An 18601-nucleotide genomic window follows, 5' to 3' on the forward strand; every position below is an offset into this window, starting at 1 on the left:
CTGCACTCCCTCATTCCCGTTGTGCACAACACTTAATGTGCATGGAATGTGATGAACCACACTCTGTCCTTTCTCTGCCTCTCTTCTCTTTTGATCAGTCGCCACTGTACGTAGAACGTATAGACATTGATTCTCTTAAAATAGTAGCCTTTGTAACTGCCTACTGGTCGACACAGTGGGAGGAGAACCCCCTCGCTGGAGAGCAAACAAGAAGGAGAGAGAGAATGAGCATCAGTCCTCTTGTGCGCTGAAGAAAACGGAGCTGGTGGGAGCCTATGAGCTGCTATGATGCTTGTACACCACCCAGCCCCCACCTCCACCCCCCCCCCTTTCTCTCATGCATGAATTCTTTCACATGACCGTTCGACTGCACAAGCAAGCTTCGCTCAAAGCTGGAGAGCAGGTGACGGCGGTTGAGCTTTGTGTGCGTATCACTCTCTCTGGCTCTCTCTTTAACACACAAACACACACACACACACACACACACATATGCATGCGCAAACACGCACACACACACACACACACACACAAACATCAACCCACCCACACACACACAAATTCAGACTGAACTTGAAGTGCACCTGGTCCTCTAAACTTCACATGATTGTTTGCTTATAATTGTGTGTGTGTGTGTGTGTGTGTGTGTGTGTGTGTGTGTGTGTGTGTGTGTGTGTGTGTGTGTGTGTGTGTGTGTGTGTGTGTGTGTGTGTGTGTGTGTGTGTGTGGGTGTGTGTGTGTGTGTGTGTGTGTTTGTGTGTGTGTGTGTGTGTGTGTCTTTGTGCAGATGTATGTTATGAGCAAAATCGCTTTATTATTTTACAGTTTTATCAATAAATAATTGGAAGAAATCGTTGGATCACATGACCGACTGGTGGCTCCACAAAGATGGAAATCCAGTTGAAAGGATAAAAAAAGGATGCTGGGAGGAGGGTGAAGGCGGCAAGGGAAGGAGAGGACGGAGGGGAAGTGCATAAGGAAGGAGGGGAAAGAGTTATAAAGGGAGGGCTCTCCGTGAAGAGCTCATTAGTTTAGTTTGAGTGTGTGGCTCCCTCCTACACATCCAGACAGATATATCCATATGTACAGGCATTCCTCTGCTGGCTGTCCCCACTCTGTCTTATCCATTTCAGAAGTAAGCGACCATGTCTTCTTTTTCTTCTTGTTGTTGTGGTTGTTGTTGTTCTTATTATTATTATTTTATCTTTTTTTTAATGCTTTATCCCCTCCGGCTGCCTGTTTCTCTTCTATCCACATCTGTCCTTTCATTTTTACATGCTGTCTATCTACTTTTTCGCTCTATTCAAACAGCAGCAGCTTCTAAACTTGGACAAAGAACTAACCTGGTAAATTACTTTATACAAATTTACAGTTGGCAATTCAAACAAATGGCACTTTACTCTGATCAGCAGCTGTCTACATGATTACCAACACATTGACTATGAAGCATTCATCCTCAATTTCTCGCATGAATAGTATAATCCTACATATATGATCACAGCAAGTTAAATTACATATTTATAGCAGAACAGTGATTTCTACAGGGATTGCAAATATATTTTTGATAATGACTCATCTATATAATTTTTATACCCCTAATCTGATCTTTGAACCTTAGGCTAACAGCAAAAGGGTCTTCTAAAGACTTTGTTATTAAAAAAAAAAAAAGAATTTTACGCAACGGGAGTTAAAAAAATATTTTCCTGCAAAAGAAGTAAAAGCGGTAAAATGACACCTGGTGAAAAACTACAACGATTAAATGTTTGTGTCCACTTGAAAAACGTTTTCAGTTACTATTAGTAATTAATTTATTCATTCATTAATTGACTCATTCATTTATTCATTCACTATATCTGCTTCTTTCGCTCTTGCAGGTCACGGGGGTTGCTGGAGCCTATCCCAGCTGACTTACAGGAGAAAACTCCAAAAGACAAACAACCACTCACGTGCAGACTCAAACCTATTAGCAATTTGGAACTATCCATTTTACCGGGACTGCATGTTTTTGGAGGTGGGAGGAAGCCAGGGAGCCTGGACAGAACCCATGCAGACACGGGGAAAACATACAAACTCTGCACAGAAAGGACTTGAACCCGTAACCTTCTAGCTATGAGGCAACAGCGATACCCACTGCGCCACCATGCCACCTTATTATTTATTTATCAACGATCAAAATAGCTTTCAATTAATTTTCTCTCCACACACGATTCAATCAGCGAACTTCAGGTAGTGAGAATTTTGAGTAAATCGTATTGAGATTAAAGTGGACAAATTCATTTAGAAATTGTTCCTCTTCCATTTTGAGAAGAGGATAAGAGGAAGGACATTTTGACATCACTAAAGCAATCCCTAAAATTGCAGCAATTGGTCTCTGACATTGATAGAGGGTGCTAGGTGAGCGACGGAGACCACTTAGTGCAACAGACAGCTAAGGTGGCCAAAAACACAGATCATAAGAAATACATCTGGACATCTGACCCAACCAATTAATATGCATGACAAATGATGCCCTAAGGTGTGTCAGTGTAATGACTGTTATCGACACTGCAGAACATCCGATTGTGAACAGATGCTGTGTAGACAAGGTTAAGCAATTCATTACATTGATTACTTAGATCAGAAGTCCCCAACCATTTTTTGCGCCACTGACATGTTTAACATCAGACAATATTTTCACGGACCGGCGCTTAAGGTGTGGCGGATAAATACAACAAATATAATGGTACAGCCAGCATAAAAACTGGTATTTTGCCGTGTTTTTCTTTCTTTTTGTTTTTTTTTCACAAAGTCGTACGTATGTTCTTCTGTCTCATCACTGGTTCTTTCAGCCTGTGCAAAGAAACTTCCCAAAGACGTTTTGTTTTTTTGTTTGTTTTGATAGCTTGAAAGTTTCCATTTAGCAGTACTGTATTCTGTAATATCGGCTGGAGCAACCACTTTAAGAAGGCGGTCATGTGACCGAGGCAAGCATCAGAGACAGATGTGGAGGAGAGAAAGTGCTAATTTTCCAAAACAAAACATCATTCAATAAAACAGATGTAATGTAAATTCTTTATTCTTTCTCATTCTTTCTGTGCGACCCAGTATTAACTGACACATGGCCCGTGGGTCGGAGTCCAGTGATTTAGATGGTTAACACGTTGGAAAATACAATTAAAAATACATATTATACAAATCCAATGTCAAGGTCTGAGTTTGTGTCTCCACATGTGATTGTTAGTGTGTGTGCTGCTCCTGTTTCCTATGCTGTTATCCCACACTGCAGTAATGGTTGTTTGAAAGCTCTGGACTCTGTGAGCTTCGTAGGTCCCAGTGCTGAAGACTTCAGCTTATTGATTAGTCTCTCCTTCCTTCTTGAACAAAATTCTCTTCATTTCCGCCCTTCCTGTCATGATTTACAACTACCTCCCACCACTGATTGTCGATTGATCTGAGAAGCAGCATGGGTTCCCAGGAGGTGTAACAATATTCCCAGATAGAGTAGAAAAAGTAGAGAGAGAGAGAGAGAGAGAAAGAGGGAGAGAGAGGACAGAAGAAACATTTTCTACACATCATAGAGCAAAATTAATGACTCTTAAAGCTGCTACGATTTTTTTCCTAGCTGACACTGCAATACTATTCTTCAATAAATCTGCAGTGTTACAGGCTTTTGCTAGTCAGATTCATCAATATTAAGTATTAGTCCTATGTGAGTGCCTCTGCACTCTCTGTTATCAGAACTAATGTATTCCATATTTATTCCAATATAATTCTGAGACTTCATCAACAGCACAAACTTTTCCCGTCCTTTTGACTGCATGGAAAACACGATTAATGCTTGAAATATTATAATTATCAACACTAAGGTATGATTCAGTCCATTCTGTTTGTCTAGTTGTTATTAAAATTAAATATAATCTACTCTAACATTTGACCCAAGTACTGACTGACACAGTGAAAGTGATGAATTTTGTAGCAAAGCCAAAGAACTCATGCCAGTTTTCCGACTCAAACAACAAAATGGGCAGTGATCCTTGGATAAAATTATTCCACACGGAACCAATCTGCCTCTAGAGTCATCACAAAAAGTGGTGGATCCATTAAGTTTTTCTGGCCTTTTTCCAACCAGTCACTATGGTAAAGATGGTAGCCACCAGAAACTGGCTAGCAAGCACCCTAAAGGAGATGAATCTGGTGTCCCAATCAGGCAAGATGTCAAAATGGTCCTGTAGCTTCAGACTGTGCGTATTCATAAGGGTTTTTGAATCTCTTTAAATCTGGCCCTGCTCTAAAATCAATTTACTTTTGGAAAACCCTGCAATGCCATTAACCAAAACAGATCCCAGATCATAAATGCAAACAAAACCATCAAGGATGTCCTGAGTGGAGGAGGATCTGAGTGGATCCAAGAACGAAGAATTGAGTTTCCTTCAAAGGGAGGCTGGGGAGTTCCTTCATACCCAAATGAAGTGGTTTTCCAGACATGTCCAGCTGGGAAACACCATGGTAGATCCAGCAATCACACGAGCAAATAGCCAGGCAATGACTTATGACCCCATAATAACCAGGGAGTGTTGGTGAGTGAAAGGGTCATCAGAAATACTAATGACCCACACACACAGTGCTTCACCTTCTGTAAATGTGACTACTGATAATGGATGGATGGATGGATGACTCCACATTGTGGTATCTTTCAAACATCACTTTTTTACTCACCTGAATGAACTGAATTTTGGATTTCAGAAACTCCCAGCAAAAATATTCAATGTGAAACCGAAGCAAGATTAAAAAGCATAAACTCTAGCCTTACTGCATCAACAAGGAGGACCACTAAAAAGTTCCCATCGTTGCATTGTCTTGTATGTGCATTCAAATTCTGCCTTAATTATGCAGGTACTTTTTGAGAAACAGATAACAGAGATAATTGCATTTGTTACTCCTTTATTCTTGCATCATTTCACCATCTCACTTCAAAAAGCCTTATTTAGATATTCAACAACAGGACAGTAAATTGAGTTCAGTCAGAAAGTGGTGCTTTGTGCTCAGACCATCCCAAATTGGCAACTTGAAGATAAAAGTACAGAAACAAGCTACTCATACTAAATTATCTTAGAGTGAAATTGTCTCCAATAAAACCCCACATTCAAGCATTGAAGGACTTCCCTCCCATTAATCTGTGGTAAGGTACCACGGGTTCAAATGTAATTGGCCCAGTTTGCACCTTGCAGCAACAAAGTACCAGCGCCTACTACAGCATCTCAAGAGGAGAGCAGTTATGTTTAAAGTGCAAGTCAACACTCCTAGACCTCTGCACAACCTAACCCAGCAGGAAAGCTACATGGCTAGGTTTGGGTGTGACATAGACGGAGTTTAGATTTTTATAATCACACACCATGCACACTGTTATAGGCCAGGGACACAACCACGCAACCCAATGGTGCTGACGTGGAGAAATGCCCCCAACACACCAAAACACCACCACAACAAGAAGTGAACAAAAGGTCTTTGCAGATCCACATACTTCCGTATAGTCGTAAACGATTATTGAAGTTGTGATACAGATGCTTCCTCAAGGCACTTTTAAAATTCAAATACAAATTTCAAAAATCTATGCTTATTTTAAAATCCTCCCTTTAATGTAATGTCTGTCACATATTTAAACAGATATGTGAGGTGTGAAACAGGTGTGGTTAGGACCCAAATGCAGTACACAGGCACACAGGAACAGTTGGTAACGACGTTTATTATCACCAAGAACACGAGCAGGACGCTCTGCGTTCTGGAGAGCCGGCTGCACGTGCTGTGAGGCCGACGAGGAGTGAGCTGAAAAGAGGTCGGGGACAGGCAGGGGGGTCGTAGCCAGGTGAGCAGTCAGCGGGCAGTTGAGTTTACCGGTAGGCAGACGAGGATGGCAGGTCAGGGAGAGGCAGAGTCGACACCAGGAGATCAGACAGGGAATGAATGCTGGAAAGTCTCGCATGACGCTGAAGAACAATCTGGCAAGGAGTGAAGGTGCTGGAGAGACTATATGTAGGCCTGATTGCGGTGATCTGCAGCAGGTGAGCAGAGTGGGCTGGTGCAGTAGGCGTGGCCGGCAGGTAGAGTGGAGCAGAGGGAGGGAGAGTGGAAAAATACTGCAGCAGTGTGACAGGAGGGGAATGAGAGGCAGGGACTGTGACAAGGTGAGCCATTGATGGAGCCGTTGATGTTAGGGAAGGAACAGGAGTTGAGAGGACCGACGGAGACCCATTGAAAGAACAATATTGACAAAAAAAAAGGACATGGTAGCAACAGAGGGCAAACAAGCCTCTGAGGGGAATTTGTCATTGCAGACAGGAGAGCTGCTCAAATTTTTGACACAAAGAGCCTCATTTCTTTACTCTGTATTTGGCTCTCAAATGTTTTTAGCAGATTAATAAATCATATACAGCTATTTTTTGGGTTATTTTCATTCAAACACTGTAAAATCCTCACATTGGCAGCAATGAACTGAAAGGGAGATGAGGTTGTCTTTAGCAAGTCACCAAGAACCATTGATGTGGATGCTGAATATGTCAGTCTCTGAAATGGTTGACTCAAACAAGGAATAATAGAATTTCCACTGACATCTTTAAATCACATTTACAATAAATATGATTTTATAAAAATAAATAAACTTATGTAGATGTGATACAACACTTTTTGACAGTCTTCGAAAAGCCTTAGTGACAAAGTATCATAAACTTTTTCCATCAAACAGGAACCCTCTGTCGCACAACAATGCCAATGAACTACCAAAGGGTGGTATGAAAAATTTTGATGTTGTTATTTATTCATTATTTTGTATATGATCTCTTCTGATGTCACAGAAGACAATGCAGAACCCAGAAGATAATTTCAACCAAGCAAATATTATAATGTGGAGGTGGGAACGAAGCTTCCCGGGTGAGTCACCAGGGCGTTGGAATAGATGAGTGCAGAACATGATGCTATCTCTCAGAATTTTTTTTGCATTTGTCTTTGACAGTAAAGATTTTATTGAATATTTCCACCCTAAAAATATATCTGCCCAGCTATAATGTGCCATGGCACATGCATGTATTTGTGAAAAATAAATATTAACCAAATACTCAGTCTGACATCGCTGTACTTTGCATCTCATTTGACAGAAGAGAAACAAACTACTGTGGAGAAAGTGAGAGCCAGTTTAAGAAAGCTTCATCTGTAATTACTGCGGCAACATTTAGCAGCCTTTCCCCGATGGGATTAGGCAGACAGGACCATTCACAAGATCAGACACACACGCACAGAATCTTAAATTATTCCCAGAAAAATGAGCGCCATCATTTTAGAGCCGACCAGAAGAATCGTTTATATTCTTGTAGAATGATAAGCACCCTCCATATCTGCGGCCACACACACACACACACACACACACACACACACACACACACCAACACACACACACACACACACACACACACACACACACACACACACACACACACACACACACACACACACACACACTGAAGATGAATGCTGTGACCGTCTTTATGAGTCATCAGTAAAGGCCTCAGGATAATCTCTCTCTCTATGCAGATCTGTGCACATACCCTAATATTTCTCTCTCTACGTCTGCCTGTGACCATCGTCACCTCTTTCCTGCCTTTCATTCCTAATCTCACTTGTTCTTCCAGCTCCAAGTTTCTTTCCTCTGCCCTCTTTACCCTTAGCACCATAATCCTAGTAAAACCTGGCATTGGCTCTTTCCAGAGTTGTACATCAGTAAGGTCGAACACATCCAACACAGCAACTCAGACTGTCCTTGCTGGAAGTGAAGTCCTCTATCACACCTGTGAGACCGACAATATATTCAAATATTTTTTGTTACAGCCCCTTTTTTAATAACTGCAGCAGAAGACAAGACCTTCAAACTAAAAATAAAATCATAGAATTAGAGGAAAAACACAGAATCTTGGTTGAAGCATCACAGCAAAACATTTCCCTATCTGATTCCATGTTCTGGCAGTGGATCCTCGATTCTCCACAGACAACATATTCAAAAACAGCTAAAGTTTGGGCCTTCAGTGTCTTTAAAATGAGGTTAACAGAGAATTTGTCACTATTATTAGCATGTGTGTCTTTCTGATGCATTCTGTAGACAACTCTAAGGGTCACAGCATCATTCACATCTGCTACTGATGTATTTCGCATTGCAAAGAGGAAACTTGAAGAATGATAAAAACTACATTCCCATTCATTCATATGTATTCATACATAGACTAACATTGCATCAGCTGAGAACAAATGTATTTTAAACAGTCTAAACAGCTGCCATAGAGTGCTGTGGCATAATGCTTTTAGTGCAGTTCATTAACTCTTTCTAAATGACACAACTAGTAAAACTAAGCTGTTAAGACATTTACTTACTGTGTTGGATGTTGAATGAAATTAACAAATACCTCACAGCTCAGATACCTGCACCATGCAACTTAAAATGTCGTATGACTCTTTCTGAACTCATCTTTTACAAAACAGTAGTGCATTAATCGTCATGCAGAAGTGAGATTCAGCATCCATGAGAAGGGCCCTAAAAATGTTTGGTAAACTTCCAGATGAAGAACATAAACATTATTTTAACCTGCATTTTCTTCAACCCTACATTTATATAGTATTTTGTGTATTTACAGTAGTCTATGTATAGTACCTTTTTATCAATATGCTCTTTTTTAATATTGTCCTGTTTGCCTTTTTGCACTGTCAGCTCACCAAACTAAGTTCCCACAAACTCTGTTGTAAAGACAAAAAAGTCTTGCATTTGCATCAAACGCCTCTTTTAAATAGAGCACTGCCCCTTAAAAGAACATTGTTCTATAAATACTGTATGTTCACACCGGGACACAACCCCACAGGTAAGCACACTCACATTACAGGCAAATAACTCTAGTTCTCTAAATTAATCATCCTCAGAGAGAAAAACGAAAAAGCTCTACCTCAAGGACTAGAAACCAGATGCTTATTTCTCTTTTCATTTCTCCTCCTTTTCCAACTTGTGTATCCATCTCTTGCACCCTTACTCTATCAATTACATCCAGTCTGCATAATACCAGATACACAAACTGCAATTTAGAGAATTCCTGGTTGTGAGGGCTGGGGTGAATAAAGATGAGGCGGTGGAACCACTGGCTGCTGACTTTGAAACTTCTCTATAATCAACTTTAAATTCAGAAAACCCCTGACCTCTAAAGTTATTTTCAAGGATTCAATGGCACGTCGTAGTTACATGTTCAGCTGTAAGGTTTGCTCTACAGCAGGGATGCACAATACGTCAATCACGACGGCAGTTCTGGTAGATTGTGACGATAGTTTGGGTAGATCACATGACATTAAAAAAATAGACGTCAGCGCATGCACCAACAGCGGCGCTGGGGCAAGCAACACTAACAAGCTAGCTTGTGATTCCCAGTTATGTACGGTACTGTATTTATTAATGTATTTTCAATAATACAGATTATATTGTTAATATGAACCTATTTCAAGCTTACAAATAAATCTTATTTTTTAATATAGAAAAAAAAAAGTCATCGACTTGTCTTCAGCCGCTTCTTCCGCTTCCCGGGGTCGCGGGGGTTGCTGGAGCCTATCCCAGCGGACTTAAGGGGCAGAGAGAAGCTCCAGATATATCACTAGGTCTATTTATTGCGCAATAACATAATATGCGTTTTTACTAGTGATTGTATTATTCCTATATTTGTGGTGGACAGACATATACTTGTAAATGGAACACACAGACCTGAGGGACGCCATGTAAGAGATTCACACTGGAGAATGAATTATGATTGACAATGTTCTCAGTTGATGATATTCATAATTGTCAAGACAATTTCTACCAAGATTCCAATTTAACAGCTTAGCTGGGAGAAAATCAATGCAGGTGGTTGCGAACTTCATGCAGTAACACTCGAATAATAATATATAATAGCTTATCTTTTCAAGCTGGAGCAACGAAATGGTCAGGCAAATATTAAGTGCTGGTGGAGTCTTGTGCAGGGAGACTAAAGTTACAGCAGAAAAAAAGACATTTCCTTTGATACTTTCCACCTTATGTATAAAGGAAGTCCTCACAACAGTTCAAGACTCAGTAGTTCCACCCATCACCTCAATCGAGTCAGGATAGGTCAAATTTTCACGAACCTGCTTATATGAATTTTGAAGAACTCAATAAAAAGATGGAAAACTCAATACATTCCTGAGACATACCAGAGAGCAACGCTTCCTTCCAAAAACGACTCTCAATATGTTCTCAACATAAATAACTCAGAAGATCATTTTAGCTCACTGCAGGGCTCTCCTCATATAAATAACACACACACACACACACCAACACACACACACACACACACACACACACACACACACACACACACACACACACACACACACACGCTATTTTGATGAAAGCTGTCCACTGCTCTGTTTTTATGTATGATGTCCACCCAATGGCCCACCGTGATTCATTTAGAAGCAGTTCATTTAGATTTGAATCACGCTGTCGTTTGTCATTGTCAACACTGTCTGGAGTGTGATTTGATTGCTGCTGCTGTATGTATTTCTGTGTGAATGCACGTGGAGATAATGTGTTCAGCATGAGATGAGTGCTCCTTCAGTGACGTTCGCAACGCCACAATTCAACCAAAACCCATTCTCTGATTAATGAATCATGGACTGGAACAAAGCCATGATGTCAAGAGGAAGATGGAAGATTCAGAAATGACACCTTCACACAGCCTTGGAGAATCAGATGCACACACACACGCACACACACACATACACACACACACACATACACACACACACACACACAACACACACAGACACACGCTTGAATATAAATTGATGAGCACAACTTAGTCGGCACCTGAAGGACTGAAGAATAGCACATAAATAAATCAAATATAATATAATTATCATGTTGTATTTGATTTATTTATTTATTTTGAAGAAAAGTACAGATAAAAGAAGACATATATGTAGCCGCACAAAGAAAGGTGTGTGAAAAAGAGAAGACATAAGTAAGAAACTTCTGTGTTACTGTATGTGTATAATTTCTGCCACATTTATTTAGGGACCCAGGTCAATTTTCACAACTACTCCTAACTACATGTTAATAAAAAATAAACAAACATTTTTTTAAAGACTCACCGTAATCAATCCATCCTCCACCTCATACCTCCAAAAAATGTGTTCTTGCATCTTTGAAATAGCTTTATCAATTACATCATTGAACCGTTCCACACGCAGATCCCCCCCCCCCCCCCCCCCACACACACACACACATAGTTACCAAGATGGTTTAGGTGAAAAGTTGTAGTGTGTCAGTTGTATTTCATTCTATTAGTGTAATATATGGAATTCTACCTCAATTACCTGTAGTCATCTCAGGATTGTGGCTATTTACTTTCCAAATAGCAAAGACCTCAATTTTCCAACTGATTTCTAACATCCTCTGAATAAATGTAATGAAGGAGCTCTGAATCTCATTTCAATACATCAGTGGAAGTTACTCAGTTCTAACCTGTGACCCACAAAAAGTGCAGAGCTTTTGGGAGATTCTAACACTAAACCCTTTCAGCAATATAGTAAAGTACTTAACTCAGGGTAAAACGTTCCACTGATATTTGGTGTCATTATTTAGCATATTGTTTGAAGGTTTTAACATCATAACATGCTCTTGTTAAAGTGAAGGGCATTTTCTATAAAGAAAATAATGATCTCCAGCCCTAAATGACGCCTGCATCTTTAGTTAACATGAATGTTTTTAAGCAGAACATTTGTTCGTCATTGTTGTTTATCAGACAGCTCTTTATTTACAGAAAAAAAACAAGCAAGAAAAGGGGATAAATCCCACTATAAGACGCTTGTTACGGGTAATCTTGTGATAAAGAGAAAACAGATATATGTGGCCTGCTGCTCCAAAGCTTTAACTATAATCGCATTAGTTACATTGTTAGTTTGAAAGCTACATTTCACTGATGCTGGTTTTCTTCCATAAGCCATTTGTTTGTTAGCAGCAGGAAAATTTCAGTGAGCCCCACCTTTAAATTTAAATATTCTGCAGCATCAAATGTGGAAGGCAACATGGATCTAGATCATACTGGTGTGTTATGTGATAGAATTTATGGAGATGTCATTGGTCTTATCAACATTTTTAGACATTATTCAAATGAGTTTTATGCATATCCTGTAATGGTAATGGTTTTTGTTTTACTCTGGATCCAGATGATTATCTTATAACCCAAAAAATGTTTTCAATCTAATGGATAGTTATATGGGTCAAACCCAAACCCACTCATAACTGTTTTAGTTTCCTGCTGACAGACATATTACAAAGAAACATGATAAAAATAATAATATATATATCATTCAATCTCGACCTCAGGACTGAGAAACTAATGGTTATGTCTCCCTCTAGTGGATGAAAAAAGATGATCACAAATACCAGCGCTGTCTTCATTATCATTCTTGCCCTCATCTTATCGAGACTGTGTCAACAGAGCAGTAATTGGAAAGCAACAAGTGTCAAATAATTTCTGGTTGTCCTTCTCTGTCTTTGAAAAAATAAACTCTGTTTGGATTATGTTGATGATTTAAAATAATGGTGTGTTTGTGTATTGAGTCATCTGGTTGAAATGAAAAATGACAGGAATGACAGAAAATATGACGTCTGAGGATGTACGACAGAGTGTGTCTAAAAACAGAGTTGGTGTGCACAAGTATGTAACTACTAGCATGTGTGTGTGTGCGTATGCATGTGAATGCATACATTTAATGCACGGGGTTCATTTATAGCCTCTTTCCCTGTTGCAGTGACTCACTAGTTAGTCACCATGCACCAGAAAATTGAGAAGGGGGGGGGGGTTGCGCAAGTCTGAAACCCCTCTGTGCCAATCCACTGTTCAGCAAGGTGCAACAGCAGGCCGGTGGCGTAACCTCATCATTAACAGAGAGCTAGTCACGCTGGAATATGAGCCAGGGGATGTCGGGTAATGGATAACAAGGAGGATGATTCAGCAATCACTTATATATATCACTGTCAATACGAGACATTGGGGGCACTAACATACCATAAATGAATGGTTTCACTTGACAGGTTAAGGTGGAGCAAGTGGGAGGGAAAACATGTAGGCGCAAATCCCATCCTCAGCACAGTCACAGGTATGAATTATACATGCTGCATCTCCCCCCACCAGCGAGAGATAGGTATAATGAAGTGACAAGTAAGGAGTCTGTGATTCACACACATAGCTGGCTGCACAGTCACACACACACACGCATGCACGCACACACACATGCGCGGGAACCCGCAAACACAACACCGATGCTGTTTTTACTATCTGCACCATGTGTTAAGAAGAGGACACCCAATACAGCCAAAAAAGATCAACTGTGGCTATTATCACATTCTAGCCAGTTCCATCCACCGCTGTCGGAGAGGGAGGGGGGCACAAGCTTAAAAAAGAAAAGAAAAAAAGAGGATAGTGTGGTAAAAAGATGAAAGCAAGATAGAGTCCTCTCACACAAACTCTCAGTTTCAACCCAAAGTTCTGCCTTCTGCAATTTATACTTTGCAGAATTCAAGTGACCAAGTGGACTGAACTAAACTGTTCGTATATGTCGCTGAAATTCTTCTCCAGTGGGCAACAACAGTTCCAGGAAGCCCCATAATAGAAACAGGAAGTTCATTTAGTGAACACAATAAAACATGTTCACAAACTGTATAAAATTAAAAGTCAAACTACACAAATAGAGACAGGCTTTGCTTACTCGACCAGATGCTCCATTCCAGCACCCTGGGGCTCTGCTTGCTCCCCAGGGTCAGCTGACAGATCTCGTTTTACACCGTGACTCCTGGCTTCTGCCTGGAAAGATGCAAACACCACTGTTAGTTAGCACTGGTTAGCATAGAGCCATGGGAAAGATAGCAAAAGGACAAATGAGCAGACGTCCTGTTTTGCACTCATCCATCAAAGTCATCACTCAGTGTAAAATTGGTCAGTTTTTGGAAGCACAGGATGTACGACCACACAAACCTCGGCCCTGTCTTTTGTTTGTCATCCATGACTGTCACTCATTGTCTCTCTAAGGGATTCCGGGCCTCTCAGATCTTAAGGTGTTGAGTTTCAAAGTTGTCTCCATACCGCGTGATTTATGTTAGAAACAGCGAGTCTCTGTGCCTCTGCTGTCTTTGGATTGTAGGCATTGATAGTCTATCCCGAATATCTTCTTAGATATCCAAAGAATTTGAAGCAGTGAGGAAAAGAATCAAGTTCACTCAATCGTTTTCAAATTATCTTGACAAGTGGTCCTATTCACTCCATTGGTGTATACTTGAGTGGCTATGACGTTTACTTGAACACACTGTACAGAATTATCTTATCTTCTTCTACACACAGAGATAAACACAAGTTATTCTGCACATGACAGCTGCTTTCAGCGAGGGAACAACTGAATCTGAAAGACAAACCCAACCATTTATCCAGAAAAGTGACCTGTTTCCCACTGAAGAAAACTAGTGACATGAATAGTATTTATGATAGTGTGAGGCAATAATGCAAAGAGGCACCACCTGAAAAAAAACTGTGCATGGATGTTAACACTTGTCCCAAGCCTACATGTAAAATAAGCAGAGCATCTGTTGAGTACAGAAACATACTGTCGAGTTGAGCCAAACGGGTGCTGCCTTCAACTAAATTGCAGAATGTTTTGGAGGGTGAACTTGAGTCGAATTTGAGATGCATGCACACGTCTCCTCTTGCCAAGATCTGCTATAGTCAGATAACCAGACAATCCCAACTTTCCCTGAGCTGATAGATAAATCCTGGCAAAACGGAGTGTGGATGTTGATGACACTTGCTGCAAAGTCAATGAAGACTAACTTGTGATTGCACGCTCCCACATTTTCCATGATGTGTTTCATGTGGTGTCAGAACCCTGATTTATATAGCAGACGGTGTTTTGGATTAAGTCGTCGAAGCTTAGTATTAAGCTTTCACCAAAACATGACTTCTCCTTAAACCATTAGCTCATTAAATGATCGAAGGACAATTAATCTGACAAATTTAATCTGATTACTTTGCTTCTTAAAAACCAAAGTTTTAGAGGATTGCTGACTTCTCTGTATTTCTCGTTTGAGTAAATTAAATTTAGGTACAGTTTTTACCCTTTTTTAACAGAATCTTTAAGCCTTCACAATATAGAAAAATAGGCTTTCATCAACCAATTTTTAAAATGTCCCAGGATGGGGCTTAATCCTTGTCTGGCAAGGCAAAACCAGCAGTTTTAAACTTTTTGTGACTGTGACCTTGAACAGTAACGTTTGGGCAACAGTCTGACACCCAGACAAAGAGACTTTACCAACAATACATCAAAGAGTGGCACCAGAGTGTTCACCAGAGGGACGAAGGTATTAACTCTCTCAGTCCTCAGTTCATGTTGCCTCAGCGATGGTCATCTTACCATGATTACTTCCACAGAAGCAAATCTTTTTCAAACCCAGTAGAATATCTGCGCTGTATCTTTCACTCACCAGAAAAATCACTGACATTCATGGCTTTTCCCCCACCCCTGTGCACGCATGCTAATATGTACTGTAAGTCCAAGCAGCAGCCAGCCGCTGCCCGCCTGTCCCATCAAACAAGCATGAGAACCAGATGTATCTTTGATATAATCTTGTTCTTGTTGTCCTGTGTTGTATTGTGTGTGTGTGTGTGTGTGTGTGTGTGTGTGTGTGTGTGTGTGTGTGTGTGTGTGTGTGTGTATGTGTGTGTGTGTGTGTGTGTGTGTGTGTGTGTGTGTGTGTGTGTGTGTGTGTGTGTGTGTGTGTGTGTGTCTTTGTCAGAGTGATCCAGAGCCCTGGGGGTAGAATCCGGGTCGGGGAGATGCAGCAGCATGCCTCAACACACACAGACAGGGAAACCGATGGATCATTATAATTATAATAATGAGAAATAACTAATGCAGTAATGTGCTGCTGTATTTATCTTTTAAAATAAATTATTCATCTGATTGGAAGGAATGTTTAAACTGTATTTTATAACCATTCTTAATGAAAATGTTTTATGAGTTGTGGATTCATTTTAAATAAGACTGTCTATTATTCAACTATTTTGGGTTTTCTTTTGCTTCAGTTAAATAGACTACTCCCAAATCTTAACTGAAACTGCTCACATATATACTTTATGACTATGTTGATACGTATGTTCAAAAGGTGTTAGGTGCCATTTTTTTCATGGCACTGATTTGCAACAAGTCCCTAATATTAAAAAGGAATACTATTTATAATTAAACAGGTCCAATTTCCCACAGTGCCAGTGTGATGTTAAGCTACAATGATGGTTGACTTGTAGAACAAGTCAAAAACCAAATCATTTTCAAAAGCACGGTCATGGTGTCAACCTACAAAAGTCCTACTATCAATCACAAGTAGGCTGTTCAATGTTAATCATTAGTGTGTTAGTCCCATGCAAGTATATACTTTTAAGCCAAATTTATTGCAGGGCTGATTATATTATATTGTATTATATTATATTATATTATATTATATTATATTATATTATATTATATTATATTATATTATATTATATTATATTATATATTATATTATATTATATTATATTTTTGTATCAACACTATATGGCCCATATCATTTTATTTTTTGATAATTTTAAATGTATTCATTCAGAAATTATTTCCCATTTTAGTGTGAATGGCGATACTATTTCTAGCAAATTACTTTCATATTTTTAATTTTAAAATTGAATACAAAAGTGGCTATTAGGTGGGGAAGAAAACTCAAATTTTTCTTACATCTACATAAAATCATTTGTAAGTCCGGGCATCTCTGCAGTAATATGGAGCTTCATTTATAGTTTAATTCTGGATAGATTAGAACATGTTGAAGTAGTACTTCATCAGCAGTAATTAAAAGGCTGAAAATTATTTTCAGCTTTATCTGAGAGCAAAGAGCACATGAAAGAAATGGGTATACTTTAAAGTACTAAGGGCTATTAGTTGCATGTACACTCGTATAAACTGGAAACTTCCTGGCTTTTGATTTATTCCTCAGGCTTTCAGTGCTCCAGTGATCTACAGTAAGTATCAGAAATATGAGCAGATGCCCATATTTGAATATTTGGTTGGCACTGATCTTAATGACTTGTGTGTCGTCGGTCTATGGCATTGCCAACTTTACACATCTGGAGTTGTGAAAGCTTATTTCAGACAGGATGGTAGAGGTATGATTGTGAGTCATCTGAGCTTACATCCTGCATGACATTAGCCTTGACATGGACTGCCTGATTCGCTGTGTGTGCGTGTGTGTGTGTGTGTGTGTGTGTGTGTGTGTGTGTGTGTGTGTGTGTGTGCGTGAGTGTTTATGTGCAGTAACATCTGTAGTTGTGACACAAATAAAGGCCCCACCCGGCCCCCTAACCTCGGGCACCCTCATGTCCTCACTGGAGTCCATGACCATATGAAGGGACCCTGACACCCCCCCCCCCTTCCTGCTATCTACTCTCTCAAGCCCGATGAAACATGCAATGACATACTTTCTTTTTGTCCCTCATGAAATGCAAGCTCTGCCCCCACTCGCCCGCCCACACACACACACACACACACACACACACACACACACACACACACAGAGAGAGAGAGAGAGAGAGAGAGAGAGAGAGAGAGAGAGAGAGAGAGAGAGAGAGACACACACACACACACACACACACACACACACACACACACACACACCTTTTTCCTTTTCCCCTAAGACAATTGTGTTATTCACTCTCTGTCATTTCCATATGTGCGTTGGCCATAAAACAGCAAAGAGACAAGTTGTGATCCCCATCGGCCAGGAAAGGGATGCCCTTTCCTGGCCGGTGGGGGCCACAACTTGTCTCTTATAAACACAGGACACACCTTAGCCGAACAGTTTTCACATATCCTTCTGACCTCCGTGCTCGTCTTCTCCCCCCCCTCCCCGGACACAGGATATTCCAGAGGCTGAACGCTGGGAAAGATGACAGCAAACGCGGCGCTAGCAGACGGTGTGGTTTCAGGCTCCGGCGGACTTCTAGGCTTGTTTTTGTTCAGGCACAAACTCTTAAAGCAAAGCTGAACACTGAAGCTCGTGCCTTTTGTCCACCAACGTGCCTCGCGCTGGGTTTCCCTAGCATTGTCATGACAACAGTGTGTACCCACAGTTAGAAACAATACAAGTACGAAGAGTTGCGTAAAGTGCTAGCTAGCAATTTTTTTAAAGTTTGCGAACACGTCCAAAAACACAAGAACAGCCGCGACTGAACTTTTTATACTTTAACGCGAGGAACAAGTGCACCAATGAATAATGGAGACCAAAAGAAGTGTACAAGATGAATTCAGTACCTTCCAGACGAAGAAAGCCCGTCTTTCCTTCCCTTCCCGCGCCGATTCACTGTTACATTCCGTCAATCACGTCACTGAACGTAAACTTCTTAATGAATTGACGTTAATTAAACCGGCACGAGCTCGTGTCCCGTCCGCACCGAGCGGCTCGTGAGGAGAAACACATTCCTCCGCCCAGACTCACCCTCGGCCCCTCCGCGCTGCT

Source organism: Antennarius striatus, chromosome 21, assembly GCF_040054535.1.
Source record: "Antennarius striatus isolate MH-2024 chromosome 21, ASM4005453v1, whole genome shotgun sequence".
NCBI classification, from domain to species: domain Eukaryota; kingdom Metazoa; phylum Chordata; class Actinopteri; order Lophiiformes; family Antennariidae; genus Antennarius; species Antennarius striatus.